The sequence below is a fragment of the Meles meles genome, chromosome 1 (genome assembly GCF_922984935.1).
Source record: "Meles meles chromosome 1, mMelMel3.1 paternal haplotype, whole genome shotgun sequence".
Taxonomy (NCBI): Eukaryota; Metazoa; Chordata; class Mammalia; order Carnivora; family Mustelidae; genus Meles; species Meles meles.
In genome coordinates, this window is record NC_060066.1 from 208,567,057 (window position 1) to 208,581,492 (window position 14,436).

Genomic DNA, 14,436 nt, shown 5'->3' on the forward strand with positions numbered 1-14,436 from the left:
GATAAGGTGACGTACGGGGGCTTGGTACATCACTGGGGTTTGGTACCAGTGACCTTGAGTAAGTCACTTAGCAGCTCTGTGCCTCAGTCTCCCCGTCCACGACCTGAGGTTGGAAGCAATCCTTTCCTCCCCATAAAAAAACCACAAGGAAGAACTCTGGGGGCACCTGGGTGGCTCAGTGGGTTAAGCGTCTGCCTTCGGCTCAGGTCATAATCCCAGGGTCCTGGGTTCGAGCCCCACATTGGGCTCTCTGCTCAGCGGGGAGTCTGCCTCTCCCTCTCCCTCTGCCTGCCACTCCCCCTTGCTTGTGCTCTCTCTCTCTCTCTCTCTCTCTCTCTCAAACAAACAAATAAATAAAATCTTTTAAAAAAAAAAAGAAAGAAAAGTTCTGGCTGGTGCACTGCCCAGCTCCTAGCTGGCGCTCAGGAACACAGCAGCTGTGACTTCCTGGGGGTGTTCCTGGGATGAGCTCAGCCAAGAAGCTGCAGGGACAGGAAGGACCTCAGGGAGCTGCTGGCGTGGTCAGGCCTTTCTAGGGGCATCCGATGCCTGCCCTGGCTCTGGCCCGTGCCCAGACTCCCAGACGGTGCTGGGCTTGGCTTTTGTGTCTCTGGGTGAGGGATTTGGAGGGCCCGTGGCCAGGCTTACCCCCTTGTTGTCCAGCTGGAGCTTCTCAGTCTGGGCACTGTTGACATTTTGGGCCCGATCGACATTTTGGGCCCGATCAGTGTGTCGTGGGGGCTGTCTTGTGCATTGTGGGATGTAGCAGTGTCCCTGGCCGGGCCTCCTAATGCGGGTAGCTCTCCCTCCCTGGTTATGACAACCAGTGTTGTCTTGGACACAGACAAATGTCTTCCAGGGGTTAAGACCCTGCTGGTTAAGCTGGCTGCTTTAGGAAAGACCCTGATGGTGCTGTATTTGGAATCCCGCACCCACCTCTATCGAACCACAGTCCCCACCCCAACCAAGGAACATTCTGGAAATAGGGGGTTGGCCTGCGCTGGGGGAAGACAATCTCTAGCACTGTGGGCCCACTCCATATCCTGAATGAACCATCCTTCCCAATCTGGCTCCTGTCGGCCTGGCTATCTGCGGTCACCTCAAGGTGACTGTGGTCTGGCCTGGGCGCGGTGGCCAGGGCTTGGCTGTAAACAGACAACAGGAAGCCCAGAGCAGGGCTGGGCCCAGGGAGGCCGGGCCAGGAGCAAGTGTGGACAAGCCCGCTGACAGGCCGGACTTATCAGGACCAGAGGCCCGGGCTGCAGAACGGCAGGTCGTGGGGCTTTATCAGCCGTGACAGCGACAGAGTCCCAGGCAATCCGGCGGGCCCAGGGCGCTGACAGCCAGGAGCTGGTGGGACCTGGCTTCTGTTCCCGGGCCTCCGGGATCCCAGCAGGGGCGCAGGCGCACTTTGCCGGGACATCTGCCGAGAGGACAGGATGGGGGGGAGAAGACAGAGGGAGATGAGCCTTGCTTTTTCCCACTTGCCTTCAAAGATTGAAGCATATGTTTACAGTATCAGAGCTGATGCCTCCTTGTTGCAACAAGTTATTTTAAAAGGGGTGGGGGCGCTGGGGGGCTTTGGGAGAGAAAGGAGAAGGTGCGTGGGGAGAACGGTGAGGGGAGTGTGGGGGAGCAAAATCCTGGCTCCCTCCCACTTCCACAGCCCACTGTCCCGTCCTGTGGTCCTGTGGCCCCTGGAAGAAATAACCAAAAACACACTGGCTTAGAAGCTTCTGGAGGCCAGACGTCGGAAATCCCAATCACTGAGCTAACAGCAAGGTCGGGAGGCCCTGGGAAGAAGCCACTCCTTGCATTTTCCAGCTCCTGGCTTGTGGTTGCCGGGTTCTAGCCTTGGCCCTCGAGGTCCCACAGCCTCCTCCCGTTCCGCGTGGGCCAAATCTCCCTCCATCTCCTCCTTGTAAGGACACCTGTGATTGCATTTGGGGCCTACCCAGATGGCCCAAGCTAATCTCCCTCCCTACCTCAAGACCCTCCACTTAGTCACATGGCGAAGTCCTTCGGTGCCCACGGAAGGTGACACAGGGTGCAGGGATTAGGGCATGGGCATCTTTCGGAGGCCTTAATTAGCCTCTTTCCCCCTCGCTGCTCCAGCCCGCTGGCTTTCAAACACATCACCCCTTCCTTCTGTGAGCCTGGGCCTCTCCCCCTTCTGCCCAGATCGCTTTTCCCTGGACTCTTGGCTGCTTCTCCTTCTTTGGGGCTCTACTCCAACGTCACCTCTGCGGAGAGAACTTTCCTAGTTGTCTTCTGTGCATGTCACGGAGTAGGCGCTCAAGGCAAAAGTGTTAAATGAAAGAAAGGGAGAGAGACTCCATTCTGAGCACCTAACTGTCCTAAAAGGGGGAGCCTGGCTTCCTGAGCCTTGGGCCCTTCTCTGAACCTTCCGTGCCTGTGTTGTCCCCAATCTGGACAGGGGCTGAGCCCCCAGGCCCAGCCTCCCCAGTACCAGCGCCCGGTCCATGGTGGTCAGAGCCTGAGGCTTCTGTCTACCTTGGCCTAGGGTAGGCAGACAGGGCCTTGGCCTTTCCCTGGCCACCTGCCCAGCCCAGCAGCACCCACTGTTCATGCCGCCCAGGCCTGTCCTTCAGGCCTGTCTTCCCCGCTCATCCCAGAAGCCCCCGAGGACTGAGTGATCGGCGACAGCAGACACAGTTGCCACCACTCACCCACTAGGGCCTTTGCGCAGGGCATCTGCCCTTTCTGTACCCCAGAATGATAAAAATAAGAGCCAGTATTTTTGGAGCACTGACTTGGTTTCAGGCTCTGCTCATTTCTTCTTCACTATAAGTGAGATGATGATTCCGTTCAGTGCATAGAACCATTCACGGCCCCCGGTATGTGCTCAGTAACGTTAGCTTGGCTCCTAGGGCCTCTTATTAGAGGGCTCTTGGTGTATATATCTGAGCACAGGAAGGAGGGCAAGAAGGAAGGAGGGAGGGAGGGAGAAGAAAGAAGGAAGCAAGAAGCTGGCCTGATAACCTGGAATGATGGCCTTATCTCCCTGACCTCACGTTCTCTTTCTCTTTAAATGTGGGGGTTGACAGTGGTTGATTTTCCAAGTCCTCTGGTTCACTTGTGTGTATTTGAGGCTGAAAGCATCTGAGATGTCCTGGTTGCAGAGGCCAGCCCAGGGGATGTGAAAAGTAGTGTTTATACCCACAGAAGGGGGTGGGTCCTGCGAGCTCTGCTCTCAGGGTGCAGGCAAGCCCCTCTGTACAAGTGGGCTGTGTGGTTCCAGAAAGAAAAAGCGTTGGTCGGCTTTATTCCCTAAGTGTACCCACCCTGGGGACATCCTTGTCACTCTCCTCCCTCACCAGAGTTTTCTCTTGGGTGGCATGTGCCTGACCCTTCCCCAAGCCCCCGTCAGAGCAATGGGGGTACCGTGCTGTCTGCCCTGTCCCCAGGTTGCACCCCTGGGAGGATCTGCTTCTCCACGGGGAGTCGTCTCTCTGGCCTCCCCTTTGGGGGTGGGCAGTGGGAGGTGAGCATGTCAGCCTCCAAGGAATCACTTTGTTCGTGTGTTGGGGGGAAGCTCTGAGCACTAGGGTCACAGAATTAGAGACAGACGGACGGAAGTCAGACCTCGGTTGTGTTACTTTGCTATGAATCAAGACCAAACAACTTTGCGTGTTCAGGTGTCATGCTCTGTGAGGAGGGGAGTCCTATATCCCTCGGTTCCTCTTTGGTCCTAGGGCTTAGAGAGGGCTGCATAGTGTAGACACTCTGTAAGCAGTTGCTGAAGGGATGAATGGACTTCTTACTTTCCTCATCTCTAGAATAGAGACTGTGATGTCTACCTGTATTATAGTACACGTGTATTAGTTATCTGTTGCTGTGTAACAAAGTAGCCCAAGCTTACTGACTTAAAAAATAGGTATTGATGAGCCCACAGGTTCTGTGGATGAAGAATTTGGGGTGACTGAGCCTGGCGATTGCCAGCAGAATGTCAGCAGGGGCTGCAGTCTCTGAAGGCCCGACTGGGGCTGGGGGATCAGTTTTCCTGCCCCCCAAAATGGGTACAGCTGATTTCTCAGTGGCAGGTATATATAATAACTCTATGTTATATATGGTAATTCTAAAAATAATGGGCGGATTGCTCATTTGAATTGAGTGTTTGCTTTGTGCAGGTCCTGCGATAAGCATCTTACATATATTATTTTATTTTCTTTGTTTTTTTAAGATTTTATTCATTTATTTGACAGAGAGAGATCACAAGTAGGCAGAGAGGCAGGCAGAGGGAGGGAGGGAAGCAGGCTCCCCACTGAGAAGAGAGCCCGACGTGGGGCTCAATCGCAGGACCCTGAGATCACGACCTGAGCTGAAGGCAGAGGCTTTAACCCACTGAGCCGCCCAGGTGCCCCCATATGTTATTTTCTTAATTTATTTTTATTTTTATATTTTATTTATTTGAGAGAGAGAGAGTGAGAGAGAACACAAGTAGGGGGAGGGACAGAGAGAGAAGAAGACTCCTTGCTGAGCAGGGATCCTGACATGGGACTTGATCCCAGGACCCCAGGATCATGACCTGAGCCGAAGGCAGATGCCCAACCGACTGAGCCACCCAGGTGTCCCTTATTTCATTTAGTATTTCAAATGAGGTAGGTGCTTTTATTACAGACAAGGCAAAGGAAGGCTAAAGTAGCTTGTCCAAGTACACAGCTAGCATTTGGTTGTCTGTTGCTGTGTAACAAATCGTCCCAAACTTCATGGCTTAAGCAACACCAATTGTTTTATTCTCTCTTATGGTTTCTGTGGGTCGAGAGTTTGGGAAGGGCTTGTGTGGTTTTGGTTCGGGGTCTCTGATGCCGCTGTGGAGGGATGGTGGCTGGAGCTGGAGTGGGTAGGGCTGGCCTGGCATTTCTCTCCACGAGGCTTCAGGGTTTCTCCAGGTGGGTTAGGTGGGGCTTCTTCACGGCTCTCCGTCCTCCAGCACGGGTGTCCTGGTGAGCAAAGCAGAAGCTGCTTCACCATCCACGACCCTGCCTGCAGAGTCAGTGTTCCTTCTGTCATAATCACGATCCTGCCCAGAATCGAGAGGAGGGAACGTGGACCCCATTTCAATGGGAAGGACAGTTCAAGTCCCATCGTGGGAGGAGCATGTCGCGTGGGAGATCTTGTGGCCATCTCGTGGTCATCTGCCACAGTGGTGAGAGGTGGGACTGGGATACAGGCAGGCTGACCCCCAGAAACCGAACCCTACCTTGCTCCACAGTGTTGTCCACTAAAGGCTAAGTCTCCCAGAGCTGTCGGCATAAACCCAAGGACACAGAATCCCAGACCAAAGACCCGTTGTAAGTACAAGATTCCCGTGGCTTCTTCCTGGGCTGCTACAATACAGCACTGCAAACCGGGCGCCTTAGAACAACAGAAATTGACTCTCTCCCAGTTCTGGAAGCTGAGACAGCTGGACATCTGAGATCAAGGTGTTGGCAGGGCTGTGCTCTCTCTGAAGGCTCTAAGGGAGGATCTCTCCTTGCCTCTTCCACCTTGTGGTGGCTGCCAGAAACCCTTGACTTGTAGACACGCTGCTCCTAGCTCTGCCCTCTGTCTGTATCTGTGTCTCTTCTCTTCTTATAAGGAGACCAGTCATGTTGGAATTTGGGCCTACCCTATTCCAGAATGATCTCATCGGAACTAATTACAACTGCAAAGATCCTATTTCCAAATAAAGTCGTATTGTGAGCTTTTGGGTGGACATGAATTTTGGGGGGGACACTATTTAACACAGAATAATGTCCTTGTCTGACTTTCCAGTCCCTCACATCATTCCCTTTTAAATGAGGGAACATGGCTCCACCCAGGGGACAGGTCCCCAGACATGTCCAGGAGTATGCAGCTAGCTTCCAAGGGCCTGGAACTCTGAGCCCACCTGGGGATGGCTCCCTTCACTGGGGAGGAATGTCAAGGGCAAAAAGCCAACCAGAAGTGGGACGCCTGGGTGGCTCAGTTGGTTAAGCGGCTGCCTTCAGCTCAGGTCATGATCCCAGCGTCCTGGGATTGAGAGCCCCCCTTGCTCAGCAGGGAGCCTGCTTCTCTCTCTGCCTCTGCTGCCACTCTGCCTGCCTATGCTCTCTCTCTCTCTGGCAAATAAATAAATAAAATCTTAAAAAAAAAAAAAGATCCTGCTAAAAAGCCAACCAGAAACCTTTGGCGCCCTGCCAGCACCTCCCCCACTTCCCATGGTGGGAAAGTCACGGAGCCACTCCCCGAACAGCCGGCCCTGCTTCTGCCTGACCCTCCCCAAGCACAGAGTGTCCTCTCCTCCAACAGCTCTATTAATAGCCCTCATGTGGATGTTCTGGGATGGCCATTCATGATCTCGGCCTCACGTGTGCCCCCCACTCCAAGCCATTCATGAGTGTGACCCTCTGGGCTTGGGCGGCTCCCTCCCTCTCTTCCTGTGCCCTTTCTCTGTTTTCTGTTCCTTCCCTCCCTCTCTCCCCTCCTCCACTTTCAGAGCCTGCAGGATCCAAACCACTAGGAGCTTGTCCTTCAGAGTGACCCCACTCAGAGGCTGCTGCGTTCACGTTCACATCGTACTAGGAAGAGCACAGTGTCTGCCTGGTGGTGTGCCTGTGCAGCCCTCCCCAGGGACTGCGGTGTGAACAGCGCTCCCTGTGGGTGTGCGAGCAGCAGTAAGAAGCCATCCTTTCCCTGCATGTAAGGGCCCCTCTTTTGCAGACAGACCCATCGCTTTGGTGAGCCTCCCTGACTCCATTCACCTGATCCTTGGGGCGAAGATTGTCAGTGGCTAGAGTCCTGTTGGCGGGGTGTCCACTCATCAGCATTGAGACCCCTGAATACGCTTGTGCCTTCAGTTCAGTGAATTTTTCACGCATGTATCCCGAGCGAAATAGCTAAAGAAACCAAGTACAGTTTTTTCCCTGGAGGACATAGGGCAACATCTGGAGACACTTCATAATTTGGGTGGAGACCAGGGACCCTGCTAATGTCCTACAGTACACAGGACAGCTCCCTTGGCCCGACAAGGGATGGTCTGGCCCCAAATTCTATAGGGTGGAGGTTGAAGAACCCACATCCAAAAGGACAAAAAGCCGACACATGTAAGGATTTTTACAGCAGCATTATGTTTTTTAAAGTTTATTTATTTTTTTAGTTATCTCTGCACCCAACGTGGGGCTCGAACTCATGGCCCTGAGATCAAGAGTTGCATGTTCTTCCGAACAGCAGCATTATGTAAATTAACAAAAAAGAAGTCTAGGGGCGCCTGGGTGGCTCAGTTGGTTGGGCGGCTGGCTTCAGCTCAGGTCATGACCCTGGAGGCCCGGAATCGAGTCTTGCATCGGGCTCCCAGCTCCATGGGGAGTCTACTTCTCCCACTGACCTTCTTCTCTCCTCTCATGCTCTCTCTCACTCTTTCTCTCTCAAATAAATAAAGAAAATCTTAAAAAAAAAAGAAGTCTAGGCACTCTATATCAAATTAGAAAACAATTATATTAAGAATATTAAATCCGGGGGCACCTCAGTGGCTCGGTGGATTAGGTGTCTGCCTTCAGTTCAGGTCATGACCTCAGGGTCTTGTGATAGAGCTCCATCCTCCCCCTCCCCCTCCCCCACTGGTGTTTTCTCTCTCTCTCTCTAATTAAAAAAAATCTAAAAAAATATTAAATTCAGTGTATTATAAAATGACCATTTAAAAGGATAAATGAGGGGGCGCCTGGGTGGCTCAGTGGGTTAAAGCCTCTGCCTTCAGCTCAGGTCATGATCCCAGCGTCCTGGGATCGAGCCCCGCATCGGGCTTTCTTCTCGGCAGGGAGCCTGCTTCCTCCTCTCTCTCTGCCTGCCTCTCTGCCTACTTGTGATCTCTGTCTAGGAGACAGAGATCCCGTGACCCTGGGATCATGATCTGAGCCGAAGGCAGAGGCTTTAACCTACGGAGCCACCCAGGCGCCCCACAGTGCTATTATTCATAATAGCCTGAAGAAGGAAATAATTCTAAAGGTGGGTGAATGGACACACAGAATGTAGTATGTCCACACAATGGAATATTCTCGTCCATGCTACAGCGTGGATGGATTGAAAACAGTGTGCTAAGTGAAAGAAGCCGGGCACAAAAGGTCATACATGTATGACCCCAATTTATATGTAGAGGCAAATCTGTGGAGGTGGAAAGATCAGTGGTTGCCTAGGGCTGGTGGTGGGAGGTAGGGGATAATGGCAGAGGGGCATGGGGGTTCTTTGAGGTGATGAAAATGTCCCCAAATTGTCTATGATCATGTTCGCCTGTATCTGTGAGTACAATAAAAGTTGTTGAATTTATTTTTTATATAAATATTTTATTTATTTGAAAGACAGAGAGAAAAGGAGCAGGGAGGAGGGGCAGAGGGAGAGAGAGAGAAGCAGACACACCGTTGAGCAGGGAGCCCATGGGGGGACTCGATCCCAAGACCCTGGGATCATGACCCGAGCCCAAACCGAGTTGGATGCTTAACCAATGGAACCGCCCAGGAGCCCCAAAATTGTAGAGGAAGGGGGAAGCTTCAAGGAGTAGCTATTCACCTCCCTCTCCCACTAGGGTAACACAGGGAAATCGTTGGGATTATTGAAATTTGGTAGTTTGGAGGAGAAACCCCCTGGGGGGACCCAGCCTGCTGAGAATGGAGAAGAGCAGAGGTACCTGTGGCCAGCTCCCCGAACAGGGAGGCCTTAGAGTAAGGGAGAGCACATCCTCTTTGACCTTCAACACTCAATGGCCCCCACGTTACTCGAGGTAAGGTTAGCCAAAGTCCTAGCCAGGAGGCTGTGCTCTGTGGAGCCCGCAATACCTCTCTGAGCCCATTTCCCGTTACTCCCTCCACTCCCAGCGCCGGTCTCTTTGCCATTCCCAGATGTACCAGATGCACCGTAGGACCTTGGGACCAGCTGTTGCCTTTGCTAGGCCCATGTTTGTTCGAGACCGTCCACACTTTTGCCACGTGTGTGGCCATCCAGGCTGTACTGTCCCTGTATGTCTCCAGCTGCCCTGGGATACTGTCACGGACTCTGGTGATGGGGTCACCCACACTATGCCCATCTATGAGGGGTATGCCGTGCCCACACCGTCCTGTGTCCAGACCTGGTTGGCTGAGACCTGATGGACAACTTCATGAGAATCTTCAGGGAGGATGGCGTCTGCGTCAGCACCATGGACGAGCGGGAATTCCTGTGTGACACTGTGGAGAAGCTGTGCTACGTAGCTGTGGACTTGGAGCAGGAGATGGCTGGAGCTGTGTCGTCCTCTTCCCCAGAGAAGAGCTGCGAGATGCCCGTCAGACGGTGATCACCGTTGGCAGTGAGTAATTCCAGTGCCCGGAGGCGCTCTTCCAGCCCTCTCTCCTGGGAATGGAGTCCGGTGGAATCCTCGAGACCACTTTCAACTCTGTCATGAAGTGTGACCTCTGTTAACACGGTGCTGTCTACTGGACCATCATGTACCCTGTTGTCATTTCTGTCTTGCCCGTCTAACAGAGTTGGGAAAGTCTGGGCCTCAAGGACCCAGTTTCCTTCCTTCCTTCCTAGGTTTTATTTATTTATTTGTCAGAGAGAGAGTGTGTGCAAAGCAGGAAAATTGGTGGGCAGAGGGAGAAGCAGACTCCCCACTGAGCAGGGAGCCCAATGCAGGACTCGATCCCAGGACCCTGGGGTCATGACCCAACCCAAAGGCAGACACTTAACCAACGGAGTCACCCAGGCATCTGTAAAGATTTTATTTCTAAGTTTTCTCTACACCCAGTGCGGGGTTCAAACTCACAACCCTGAGATCAAGAGTCACATGCCTCACCGAGGCAGCCAGGTGCCCCATGACCTTTTTCCTTTCTTTTTTTTTTTTTTTAAATATTTTATTTATTTGACAGAGAGAAATCATAAGCAGGCAGAGAGGCAGGCAGAGAGAGAGGAGGAAGCAGGCTCCCTGCGGAGCAGAGAGCCCGATGTGGGGCTCGATCCCAGGACCCTGAGATCATGACCTGAGCCAAAGGCAGAGGCTTTAACCCACAGAGCCACCCAGACGCCCCACCTTTTTCCTTTCTTAACTGATGTTTTCCTCCCAGAATACTGTGGGTTGTTACTTGCCTTGAGTTGAAAAATGGTTTGCTTTTACCCCGTACATTTATTCCTCCTTTTGATTTATGTAAGATTTTTGTGTGCAATTTTCAGTTCTTGAAGACATGACATATTTTGGTTTTCTACCGTCATGCGAGAACATTTGGCCCCAGTGATGCATCATTCTGGAAAGGAAATAAAGTGCTGAAGAGGGAAGAAAAAAAAAATTAGACAGCGTTCAGCTCTCTAGACCTTGGGCTTTTACTAAGGGCTGTGATGTCTTATTCTCAAGAAATATTTCCTTTTTTTAAAAGGTTTTATTTATTTATTTGACACACACACACAGAGAGAGAGAGAGAGAGAGAGAGATCACATGTAGGCAGAGAGGTAGGCAGAGAGAGAGGGGAAGCAGGCTCCCGGCTGAGCAGAGATTCCAATGCGGGGCTCGATCCCAGGACCCTGAGATCATGACCTGAGCTGAAGGCAGAGGCTTTAACCCACTGAGCCACCCAGGTGCCCCTCAAGAAATATTTCTAATATTTCTAAGAAAAAGGTGTGCAGTTTCTTTTGGGGACTGGGTCAGTTAGGGAGATTTGGGATGGAAGTGACAGAAATCTAACTTAAATTGGTCTAGGCAAAAAAAGTGGTGGTGGGGGGGGTGGAATTTATCAGCTCGTGTAACTACAAAGACCAAAGTAGATGAACTTTAGCATTTATGGGTCCAGGAGTTCCAATGATTTCACCAGGACGTGGGCTAGAGGGGCAAAATGAATACAGGCTTTTCTGGAGGTGGTGGGGAGAAATCTGACCCGTTCAGATTTTGGTTTCCTTATGAGGTTCTAGAAATGAGAGGCGACCCCTCCATTACACTCAGATGCTTCAGATATTACTGGTGAGGCTGGGCACGGGGTGGGAAGAGTTAATAGCTATTTCCTCCCAGGCTAGCAAGCTCAGACCTCCCTCTGATAACGGTCAATTTGAAGATTCACTTCAAGGGCAAAGAAGAGCTGCATACTCAGTCTGGTTTCCAAAGCACCCCCAACACACACACACACACACACACACACACACACACACACCCCTACGTGTGCACCTGCATTGATGCCATGGCCGTGAAGGGTCTGATGGCCCTTCTGTAGGTGTTTTCTGGCTTTTGAGAAAGTCTACATGCCATAGAAGATGGAAACACTAGTGGAGGCTGGGAGGGCGCGAGCAGACCTAACCATGAACTAGGGGCAGCAGATGTTTGCAGGGCTTCTGTGCCTGTGAGAAGTCCTCGTCTAATTCCTTCATTCTACACAAGGGGAAACAGAGTCCCAGAGCAGAGGAATGCCTTGCGTAAAGCCAGACCATAAGACGGCAGTGGGCAGAGATGTACCCTTGTTGACTCCCTGGGCAGTGCTCCTTGCTTCCTCCTTCCCCTTCCCCTAGTGGTCAGTGTCCTCATATGGCTGCCCAGGGCTGGAAGTCAGAGTCAGAGGGAAGCTGTAGCTCAGCACGCTTGTCCCAGAAGGAGCTTGTCCCTCTTCAGCAGCTTCTTCCTTCTGCCAAGAGCCTAGATGTTACAGACCGAATGTCTGTGTTCCTTCCCCTGCAAATTCGTATGTTGACACCTATTTCCCCAATGTGAAGGCATTAAGAGGCAGGACCACTGGGAGGTGATTAGGTCATGGGTGTGGAGCCCTCACGATGGGATTGGCGCCGCTATAAAAGAGAACTCAGAGAGCTCCCTTGTCCCTTCTGCCATATGGGGTTACAGAGGAAAGAGCTGCTTACGCACAAGTAAGAGACTCACCAGACACGGAACCTGCCGGCACCTTGATCTGGGACTTCCCAGCCTCCAGAATTGTGAGAAATACATTGCTGTTCTTTATGGACTACATGGTCTGTGCTCTTCGGTTCGAGCTGCCCGGATGGACTAAGGTGCTAGAGGTGGTATATGCCATCTGTGCCCAGAACGTCCTCCCCATCTTCCTCCTCATGGCTAATCCATTCTTATCCTTCAAAACCTTAGCTCAGTACTACCTTCTCCAGGAAGCTTCCTCCTCAACCGAGCATTCCCGCTTGTGCTTACAGAGTGCCCGGGACTCTCCCGTATCGGTCGCCACATCATCCGGTGGAGGGGGCGGTGGTGGTTCCGTGACTGTGTCTTTCTCCCTGCACTGGCCGCTCCCCAAGAGCAGAGTTTGTCTTGTTCATGGTGTTCCTACCTCCTAGTGGAAGCTTAGGGTTTTTTTTTTTTTAAAGATTTTTATTTATTTATTTGACAGACAGAGATCACAGGTAGGCAGAGAGGCAGGCAGAGAGAGAGGAGGAAGCAGGCTCCCTGCTGAGCAGAGAGCCCGATGCGGGGCTCGATCCCAGGACCCTGGGATCATGACCTGAGACGAAGGCAGAGGCTGTAACTCACTGAGCCACCCAGGCGCCCTGGAAGCTTAGTTTTATCTGCATGGTCCCATTCCCTTCTCGTGACAATCCTGTGATGCAGACATGAGAAAACACGAAGAGAGGTGAAGTAACTTGCCCAAGATCACATACGTAGCAAAGGTTGTGGTGCTGTTGCATGCAGGCCGTCAGATTCCAGAGTCTGGACTCCAGGCCATTGTGACCCCAAACCTTTGATAAAGGTTTTTGAACGAGTTAAGAGGCTTATTTCTTTCTCTGCAGCTGGCACCTAGCACCTAAGGTTTGACCCTGGCAAGAACCAATTCTGCCACCACAACCACCTTCACGGAGGGCTTATTAAGTATCAGGTTCTATGTTTAGCATTTTACACACACTGTATTAATTCTGTTGTACTGAAACAAATTCCTGCAAACTTAGTGCCTTAAAATAATATAAACTGATTTCCTTGTAGTTCTGGAGAGCAGAAGTCTGAAGTATGCTTTCCCAATGGGCTAAACGCAAGATGTTGGAAGGCAGGCTTGTGTTCCTTCTGGAGGCTCTAGGGAAGAATCCATTTCTTTGCTTTTTTTAGCTTCTGGAGGCCACTTACACTCCTTGGCTCATGGGCTCTTCCTCCATCTTCAAAGATGCCAGAAATAGTGTAGACCCTTCTCTCATCTCTGACCTGTTTCCATCCTTCCATTTTCTCTGACTCTGATTCTCCTGCTTCCCTCTTATAAGGACCCTTGTGATCACATTATCCCTCCCCCACAATCCAGGAGAAGCTTTCCACCTCCAGATTTTTAACCAGATTTTTAACCAAATTTTACCCCAAAGGGGGCAAAGCCCCCTTTGCCATGTCAAGGAACACATTCACAGGTTCTGGAGATTAGGACATGGACATCTTTGGGGGAACATTATGTAGCCTACCCCGTATACCATCTCATTTGATCTTCATGCAGTAATGTGACAATGATGGTATGATTAGCTCCACTTAATAGGAATGGAAAGTGCATGGCATACAGTAGGCACTTAATAAATGCTTATGGGGAGGAGCTGGTGTGGGAACTAATTGATAATATATTGTTCTTCACTGGACAGAAGATCCTGGATGTTGTATCCAGTCCTGTGTCTTCCCTAAAGTCTTTTCCACAGTCCCATCTGCCGGGGCAAGTGGAGGCTCTGTCAGGGTACCTAGCACTTAATTATTTTCCCTGGCCCGACTCCCTCCCTAGTGGGATCACAGTCTCCTTCAGTGTGATTGTATTTCTAATTCTTTGAATTTCTAATTCTTTCCATAATGCCATGGGCTTTCACAGACACCATTTTCTCCCCTGTAGTCCTTGAGAGGAGGGAGCATATGTTCAGTTTGCAGGAGAGTAAAGTGAGGCTCAGGTTATATGCAGAGTCATTTCTTGATAGGTGCTGACTGATGGACTCTGTCTTGCTCCCAACACTTCTGCCATCCAGCATTAGGGACTCTCTATGTTCTCAGCAGCCTCTGACCCTCTGGCTCAGCTCTGCAACTGATTGGATTTCTTGTCTCTTTCACTGACACTTAATCTTTGTATATTTTTTCTGTGGTGCATATGTGTGTTCGCACACACAGCTTTCTATACCGTCAGCGATGACAGTGGATTAATCCAGTTTTTTCTTTTAGTAGGAACCCCTTGCAATCACCCTGGCAATGATTAAGAGAGTCAGGTCTGGAGTCAGACTGCCTAGGTTGCAACTCAAGATTTACCGCTTATCAACTAAGAAAGCAGGTTAATTCCTCTGAGCTCAGTTTCCTTGTTTGAAAAACGAAAAGCAGTAGTATTTTTCTCATATATCAGGCAGATGCTATTTTTCTAAGGTAAGACTTGTTTCAAGGTCACAGCTTCTGCCCTTTGCTGCCTTTTCTCCATCACCCAGATCCCATTCTCTCATCCTGCTGCTTGTCAGCACAAGGCATCTGGAAGGGGTGGTGACATCAGTCATGCATGC

The 14,436-nt window shown here is 51.2% G+C and overlaps 1 pseudogene; it reads left to right on the forward strand.

The window, feature by feature from the left end:
* The first annotated feature begins 8,734 nt into the window (after positions 1–8,734).
* Positions 8,735–9,429, forward strand: LOC123927901 (annotated as a pseudogene).
* Positions 9,430–14,436: the final 5,007 nt, after the last annotated feature.